General features: G+C 34.0%; 1 pseudogene; it reads right to left on the bottom strand.

Moving 5' to 3' along the window:
• Positions 1–5,428: 5,428 nt before the first annotated feature.
• Positions 5,429–9,917, bottom strand: LOC128035442 (uncharacterized; annotated as a pseudogene).
• Positions 9,918–10,272: the final 355 nt, after the last annotated feature.

The raw sequence follows: 10,272 nt of genomic DNA, 5'->3' as shown, positions 1-10,272 counted from the left end.
AACATTTCAAAAAAAAAAAAATCAATTAAGCCCTAATATTTTTTTTGTACTTAATTGAGCTCTTGAACATTAAACTTTCAATTAATCAAGTCCTTTGAACTTTAAAATTAACGGTCAATTATTAAAGAGCAACAACAACTGTTATGGGTGGTTACTTTTGTCACGTGGCATGTTAGGATTGTGCCCATGACGAAATATAATGTTTTATATTTAAAATAATTAAAATATCATAAAAAATAAAAAAATATAAGAAACCATAAAAATTACGAAAATTATAAAATATGAAAATGAATTATAAAAATTAAAGTGACACAAAATTTATATAAATTATAAAAAATATTACAAATATTATAAATTACAAAAAATAAAAAATTGTAAAAATATGAAAAATAGAAAATTATTAAAATGTTATAAAAATATAGAAAAGTGCAAAAATTATAAAATATGGAAAATATAAAATTACAAAAAATATTACAAATTATTCAAAATAATAGAAAATTTAAAAATTATATGAAATTAAAAATAAAAATAAAATATTATTATGAACTAAGAGAATTATAACAAGAGAGAAAGTAGAAAATGAAAGGATGATTCAACTTTCACTTTAGGATACAAAAAGGCTTATACATGCCCTCTATACAAAGCTATAATAAAGATAATTAATGTACCTTGTAAACTTTTAAAGGTTACAAGAGTTGCAAGAAAATGAATTCTTGGGGGTTATGGGAGTTATATGGACATCCATTTTACAACACTCCCTCTTGGATATCCATTAACAAAAAACATGCTTCATTAAAACCTTATTAGAAAAAATCCTATGGGATAAAAATCTAATGATGGAAAAAGAGTACACAATCTTCTATTACAAGCTACCTCATTAAAAGCCTTCACTAGGAAAACCTAGTGGGAAAAAAACTTTGATTAAAAGACAAGACTACAACGTGTTTTAGACTCCCCCTAATGGCAACATCGCAATACATTTTTGAGCCAACACATTCCAATATTATATACTAGTCTTTCAAATGTTGCGGTTGACAATGCCTTGGTAAAAAAATCAACCAAATTATCACTAGAATGAATTTATTAAACTTTTATATCACTAAACTTCGTAATAATTTTGGTGAAATATGTTTTGTTTTATCACATTTTATGTAACCACCCTTCAATTGAACTATACATGTTGCATTATCTTCATATATGATAGTTGACATCTTTTCTTGCAGAGGCAAATCACATATCTTCTGGATAACAACCATAGCCAAACACATTCTCAACTTGCCTCATGCATTGCAATTATTTTTGCATGATTTGAAGAGGCAGGAACTAATATTTGTTTTGTTGAACGCCATGGTATGGTTGTACCTTCTCATGTAAATAAATATCCCATTTAAGATTGACATTTATGTGGATTTGATAAATATCCTGCATCAACATAGCCAACAAATAGAGATCTTGAATCGCTTGAATAAAATAACCCCATACCAACAGTTCCTTCTAACATATCTAAATATATGTTTAATTCCATTCCAATGTCTATATGTTGGAGAGAAAGTAAATCTTGCTAACAAGTCCACAGTGAATGCTATATCAATTCATGTGTTGTTTTCAAGATACAACAATGCCCCTATGGCACTTAGATATGGTACTTCAAGTCCAAGAAACTCTTCACCATTTTCACAAGGATGAAATGAGTCTTTACTCACATCCAGTGATCTTACAACTATTGGGATACTCAGTGGATGTGTTTTATCCATGCAAAAATTTTTAAGATCTTTTTTGTATAAGCTGAATAATGGACATGAATTTCATCCTTTAGATTTTCGATCTGCAAGCTGAGAACAAACTATATATTTCCAATATCTTTCATCTCAAATTCTTTCTTTAAATAATTTACCGTATTTTGAAGCTCTTCGAGAGTTCCGATAATATTTAAATTGTCAACATAAACAACAATCATCACAAATTTTGATCTAAACCTTTTTAAAAAAACACATAGACAAATTGAATCATTTTTATAACATTCTTTCAACAAATATTCATTAAGACGAGTGTACCACATACGTCCAAATTATTTTAATCCATATAAGGATTTCTTTAATCTGATCGTGCAATTTTCCTAAGGAACTCTATATCCTTCTGGTATTTTAAACCCTTCGTTGTTATTTTTTTTTGGTGGTTAGAAGTACTACCATTATGATCACCATGATATCGGTTACTAGTACTTCCTCAACCACATCATAGCTACGTCCATAGCCACAATCATGATTGTGACCTCTATAGTTGCTTAATATGATTAATTGATTGTAAATGTTAATATGTTGAACGATAACATCTGAAAGATCATGCGAATGGGATATTACTAGCCTAAGGGGTCGATGTTGATATAAGACGAGTTGAAGTACTCATTTGGTGAAATTGAGACAAAAATAATGATATTATGATGTCATATATATAAAAATGATATTGAGATAGTATTGATTTTATTATATGATTTGATTAAAAATGTAGATTGTAACACCCCAAACCCGTATCCGTCGCCGAATTAGGGTTACGAGGCATTACCAAACAAACACAACCATTTTTAAAACCAAACTGATCACAAACATGGAAATTAAACCATTTTCGCATGGTTATTTATATTTTACGATCCAAAACTAACCAAAAACATGCTCAAACCTATACATGCCATAAGATCGAGTTCAAATTTTTAACAAAATACCAAAAGAAGTCGATAGTGTGATAAACTATGCTGATGATCCCCGAGCTCGTAACGCGTCTCCAAAATCTATAAAACAAATGGACAAAAACAATCAAAGTAAGCTTTTATAGCTTAGTAAGTTTATAGCATATCTAAAATACATATAAACGAACATATGTATAATCATTATATGCTTATAATCAAGTTACATACATAATCATTAATTGCATATACAAATTCCAAATATACTTATCATTTGCATTTCATCGAATGCATATCTATGATCTTTCAAATACATATGTCAAAAGCTTATATTTTTACTTATCAACTACATGAATCAACTGCACATTTATACTTCTAATCCACATGTGCCGATTGCATACATGTATATTCAACAATTTTCATATCAACCAATATATGTGCCTATTCACTAAACACATAGATCCAAACATTTATAAGCTCATCGAATACATATAAATAAATATTCATATACTTATTCATTATATATAACCCCAAATCATTTATATATTTATATATATCAAATGCATATAATCACTTAATTTAACATATTCACCGGCACTTAGCCTGTTAGGCTTATAACCTGATTCAGATCACTGGCACGTAGCCTGCTAGGTTTATAACCTGATTCAGATCACCGGCACTTAGCTTGATAGGTTCATAACCTGGTTCAGATCACCGGCACGTAGCCTGCTAGGTTTATAACCTGATTCAGATCACCGGCACTTAGCCTGCTAGGTTCATAATCTGGTTCAGATCACCGGCACTTAGCCTGCTAGGTTCATAACCTGGTTCAGATCACCGGCACGTAGCCTGCTAGACTTAAAGTCCGAATTAATTCACCGGCATTACATCTGCTAGGCATCGAGCCTGAATACGACGGATATGAAATTGGTCTTTCACAAAATTCTTTATAAGAAAATCTAGATATTCTTTATATCTCATATAAATCTTTTCAATAATCGTATCTCAGCAAGAATCAAATTTTTATTCCAATCTTCGTAGCAAACATACATTTGAATAACATCTCTATAGCTCATATCATTAAATTCAGCTCATAGAACTCAATACCTGCATTCGATTATTATATATATTTTCTTTTATACTATAAGCGTCAAATTACAAAACTCAAAGCATACATTGGCTAACATACATATAATTCATGTGATTAATTTCAACCTATCAATTCAATACATACATTCGCTAACATATATGAAATCTATTAAATTTCATCCAACTTACAAAATTCAGCATATATATATATATATATATATATTCGCTAAATATATATATATATATATATATACACATTCGCTAACATATATGTAATTCATTAAATTTCATTCATCTTACAAAACTCAGCATATATATTCGCAAAATATATATATATATATATATATAATTTATGCAAATTATTTTAACTTATAAAACTCTAATATACATTGACTAACACACACACACACATATATATATATATATATATATGCAATTCATACATTTTATTTTTAACTTATAAATTCAAAACATATGTATACATTCGCTAACATATTTATACAATTCATACTATTATATTTTTGCTTATAGAACATATATATACTAATGTAATGATGTTTATTTGCTATCAGACTTACCTTGGATATCAGCGGACACGATCGACTATTCGATTACTTTCGTTTTTCCCCGATCCAAACCCGTTTTCTTCGTTTCTTGATCTAAACATAATCAAATTTAATTTTTTTATTCATCAAAACATTCAATTAAGTCCAAAAATACATAAATGGGAAAATTATCATTTTGCCCCTAACATTTTACACTTTTTCCAATTTAGTCCTTTTTGCACAAAACACAAAATACGCAAAATTTGCCCACACTAAGCTAGGGCCGAATGTTCCTTGTCTTCATACAAGTCCACACGTTTCATTTATTTCACATTTTAGTCTCTAAAAATATTATTTTTGCAATTTAACCCTAATTACTCAATTTCACCAAAAATTCCAATACAAAACATATTAATCTAAAATATATTTTTCATTATTCATTATCAAACATCACAAAACACAATTATTCATCATGGCATAGCATCAAAATATTCATCAAAATCAAAAATTCAAGCATGGGTCGGATAGTACTCGAAGCAACGATCTCAAAAACATAAAAATCATCAAAAACCGAACAAAATCCATACCTTAATCAAACTTGAAAGTGCCGAATGAAACAAAGCTTTAAACCCCTTTATTTTCTTTCAAATTCGGCCAAAAGATGAAGAACATAGCTTTGTAATTTGTTATATTAAACATATATTAACCTTATTATTAATTTACTATATTAACCTTTACATATATATATTAAACATATATAATAAGGTTACATTAGTCCTTTGCCATCCACTAACTTACATAGTGGGCTAATTGCATCATAAAACCTCTAAATTATAAAGACAACAACAATTAGGCACTTTCATATTTAACCATTAAATTTTTATTTTACGCGATTTAATCCTTTTATTTAATCGGACACTCAAACGGCGAAATTAAAGCACGAAATTTTCACACTAGTAAATTCACACATAATAAACACAGAAAATAATATTAAAATATTTTTCTAATTCGGATTTGTGGTCCCGAAACCACTATTCCGATTAGAGTCAAACCGGGTTGTTACAACTCTCTCCCCTTAGGGATTTTCGTCCCCGAAAATCTTACCGGTGAATAGGTTTGGATAACGCTCTTTCATTGTATCTTTTGACTCCCAAGTTGCTTCTTCAACTCTGTGTTTATGCCACAATACTTTAACTAACGGAATTTTCTTACTTCGTAATTCTTTGATCTCACGAGCCAGAATGCTAATCGGTTCTTCTTCATATGACATATCAGAGTTAATTTCAATCTCCGTCGGACTAATCACATGTGAAGGATCAGATCTGTATCTACGGAGCATCGAAACATGAAATACATTGTGAATCTTTTCTAGTTCAGGTGGTAACATCAATCTATAAGCAACCGGTCTGACACGTTCTATAATCTCATACGGTCCAATGAATCTTAGACTCAATTTGCCTTTACGACCGAATCTGAGTACTTTCTTCCACGGTGATACTTTGAAAAACACTTTGTCCCCGATCTGAAATTCTATATTCTTTCTTTTCAAATCCGCATAAGATTTCTGACGATCCGATGCGGATTTCAGACTGTCCCGAATCACTTTCACTTTCTGTTCCGTCTCTTTAATCAAATCAACCCCGTATATCTTATTTTCACTGAGCTCGGTCCAATACAATGGTGTACGACATTTACGACCGTACAAAGCCTCGTAAGGTGCCATTTTAATACTAGATTGAAAGCTATTATTATAAGAAAATTCAATCAAAGGTAAGTATCGTTCCCACGTACCTTCAAACTCGAGAATGCAACATCTCAACATATCCTCAAGTATCTGAATGATTCGCTCGGATTGACCATCTATTTGTGGATGAAAAGTTGTGCTAAAATGTAGTTTCGTACCTAAAGCATCTTGTAGTTTCTTCCAAAATCGCGATGTGAATCTCGGGTCTCTATCCGAAACAATAGAAATAGGCACACCATGCAATCTCACAATTTGAGAAACATACAATTCAGCAAGTTTATCGAGCAGGAAATCTGTGCGAATCGGCATAAAGTGTGCCAATTTTGTCAACCTATCAACAATAACCCAGATTGTATCTTTCTTGCTCGGTGTCAACGGTAAACCGGATACAAAATCCATCGTAACTCTATCCCATTTCCATTCAGGTATCATAATCGGCTGAAGTAATCCAGAAGGTACCTGATGCTCGGCTTTTACTTGCTGACATATTAAACATTTCAAAACAAAGTCAGAAATGTCTCGTTTCATACCATGCCACCAATAGTGTTGTTTCAGATTATTATACATTTTCGTGCTACCCGAATGAACAGAAAATCGACTATTATGGGCTTCATTCAAAATCATCTAAATTAACTTTGGATTTTTCGGAACACATAATCGGTTTCTGAATCTCAAACAATCCTCAGCATCAACAAGAAACTCTGAATTAACATTTAAGTCACACTGAGTTCGTTTTGCAATTAAATCATCATCGGCTTTCTGAGTTTCACAAATCTGTTGAACAAATAACAGTTTTGCTTTCAACTCAGCTACTATCGCTCCATCATCAGACATAGCCATATGCGCGTTCATTGCACGCAAAGCAAACAATGATTTTCGACTTAGGGCATCAGCAACAACATTAGCCTTTCTCGGATGATAGTCAATCACAAGCTCGTAATCTTTTAGCAATTCTAACCATCGACGCTGTCTCAAATTCAAATCTTTCTGAGTCATCAAATACTTCAGGCTTTTGTGATCTGAATAAACATGACATTTTTCACCAAACAGATAGTGGCGCCATATTTTCAACGCAAATACGATAGCGGCCAATTCCAGATCGTGAGTCGGATAGTTCTTTTCATGCGGCTTTAACTGTCTCGAGGCATAGGCTATAACTTTGCCTTCCTGCATCAAAACACAGCCCAAACCATTTAAGGATGCATCACTATAAATAACAAACTCTTTACCCGATTCTGGCTGAACTAAGACTGGAGCTTAGGTCAAAAGAACTTTCAACTGAGCAAAACTTTTCTGACACTTTTCTGACCACTCGAACTTAACGTCTTTTTGTAGTAACTTTGTCATCGGCGTCGCAATCATAGAGAACCCTTTCACAAACTGTCTATAATAACCAGCAAGCCCCAGAAAGCTTCGAACTTCTGAGACATTTTTCGGAGCTTTCCAATCAAGTATAGCTGAAATTTTACTCGGATCAACCCGAATACCCGATGCTGATACAACATGGCCCAGAAAACTAACTTCACGTAACCAGAACTCACATTTACTAAACTTTGCATACAACTGTTTATCTCGTAAAGTTTGTAACACAAGTCTCGGATGTTCGGCATGCTCGGTTTAAATCACGAGTAGATCAAAATGTCATCTATAAATACTACTACAAACCGATCCAGATACTGTCTAAAGATCCTATTCATCAAATCCATGAAAACAGCAGGTGCATTAGTAAGTCCGAAAGGCATAACCAGAAACTCGTAATGTCTGTACCTCATTCGGAAAGCTATTTTTGGCACATCAGAGTCTTTAACTCGCAACTGATAGTAACCCGATCTCAAATCTATCTTCGAAAACACTGAAGCCCCTTTTAGCTGATCGAACAAATCATCAATACGTGGCAAAGGATATTTATTCTTTATAGTCACCTTATTGAGTTGCAGGTAATCAATACACATTCTCATCTTTCCGTCTTTCTTTTTCAAAAATAGAACTGGTGCACCCCAGGGAGAAAAACTCGATCGTGCGAAACCTCTATCTGTCAATTCTTGCAACTGTGTCTTCAACTCTTTTAATTCAGTCAATGCCATACGGTACGGAGCTATTGAAATCGGAGTCGTCCCCGATACTAGCTCAATTCCAAATTCTACCTCTCGGATAGGTGGCAAACCCGATAATTCTTCGGGAAACACATCTGAATACTCACACACAACTGACAGAGATTCAATCTTCTTTCGGTCACTTTAGTATCAAAAACATATGCAATATAAGCTTCACACCTTTTCTTCACATACTTTTGAATCAACATCGAGGATATCACTGCTGGTAAACCATCCAGATCATTAGATTCAATCCGAATAATCTCATCATTCAGGCACCTTAAATCGATAGTCTTCCTTTTGCAGTTAACCACAGTATCGTGTAAAATCAACCAATCCATACCCAGAATTATATTGAACTCGTCAAATGGTAACAACATCAAATCAGCCAGAAAGCACAAATCTCGAATCACCAAGGGACAATTCTTACACACTTTGTCGACCAAAACACACCGGCCCAGGGGGTTTGATACTTTAATTACAAACTCAGTAGACTCAACAGGTAGAGTCTTACTAAATACTAAGGCCTCACACACATAAGAATGAGTCGAACCAGGATCAATCAACGCAATAACATTAGTATCATAAAGAGTGAAAGTACCAGTAATAACATCTGGAGAAGAAGCCTCCTCTCGAGCACAGATGGCATATGCTCTGGCATATGCTCTGGCAGGTGCACGAGCCTCAGATCGAACTGTCGTGTCCTTTGTCCCTCTCTGACTACTACTTACATTACCCAATTGCCTTGGCGGTCTACCTCGTACTGACACATTACTCGGTCTGGTATTCTGCACAATGTTTTGCTCAGCTACCATCAGACACTCTCGAATGAAATGATCCTTTGAACCACACTTAAAGTAAGACCGATCATGTAATCTGCAATCTCTAGGATGCCATTTACCATAATGCTTGCACTCTGATCTATTTTGTCGCACACTACCAACGCTAGCAACTGAAGTAGCTCGTGAACTAACAGGGGGTCGATCTCGATCATGCTTAAGAAACCCTGCAGTAGCTTTAGATCGGCTATAATCCTCTCTGGATTTCCTTGAGGCCGACTGGAACGATTTACTAAATGATCGTTTATGGGAATCTCGAGCTTCATAGTCAGCTTTTCTCTTCTCTTTCCCGAGCTCCTCGGCTTTACAAGCTCATTCAACAAGTACTACGAATTCTTTTATCTCAAGTATGCCAACTAACAGTTTAATATCTTCATTCAGCTCATCTTCAAATCTTTTACACATAATAGCTTCAGTCGAAACACATTCTCGAGCATATCTACTGAGTCTCACAAATTTCCGCTCATATTCTGTCACTGTCATCTGACCCTGTTTCAATTCAAGAAATTCCTTGCGTTTCTGATAAATGAATCTCTGATTGATGTATTTCTTACAGAATTCAGTTTGAAAGAATTCCCAAGTCACTCGCTCTTTCGGATCCACTGATACTAATGTATTCCACCAGTGATATGCAGTGTCCCGTAGCAAAGATATGGCACATTTCAAGCACTCATCAGGGGTGCAAGATAACTCATCAAATACTCGAATAGTATTCTCGAGCCAGAATTCAGCTCGCTCAGCATCATCATCATCAGTAGCTCTGAACTCTCCGACCTCGTGTTTTCGAATTTTATCAACAGGAGGCTTAAGTAATCTCATCGGATCACTTACTTGAGGTATAACAGGAACCAGAGATGGATTAGTCGGGGGTGGAGGTTGTTGTGCAACCGGATTAGTTCGAACATATTGAGTAAACCAGTCATTCATCATTTGGTAAAAGGCTTGTTTAGCCTCTCCCTCTTGGTTACTCGAGATCGGTCGAGAGTCCACCGGTTCTGTCCTTTACACGGGAGTAGGCACTATACTCTCAACATCATCAGTTACGGCTTGATCGGGATCCATTACTATACGAAAACACATTTTTAGATGTCAGCAGTCATCACACTATCTCAGTATAAAAATATGTCATGTATAGCTAGACTCATACACGCTACATTAGTCCGAGAATCGACTAAACCGTAACTTTGATACCAATCAAATGTAACATCCCTAACCCATATCCGTCGCCAAATTAGGGTTACGAGGCATTACCAAACAAACACAACCATTTTTAAAACCAAAC

This window comes from Gossypium raimondii, chromosome 12, assembly GCF_025698545.1.
Source record: "Gossypium raimondii isolate GPD5lz chromosome 12, ASM2569854v1, whole genome shotgun sequence".
Classification (NCBI taxonomy): Eukaryota; Viridiplantae; Streptophyta; class Magnoliopsida; order Malvales; family Malvaceae; genus Gossypium; species Gossypium raimondii.
This window is presented reverse-complemented; position numbering and strand designations above follow the sequence as displayed.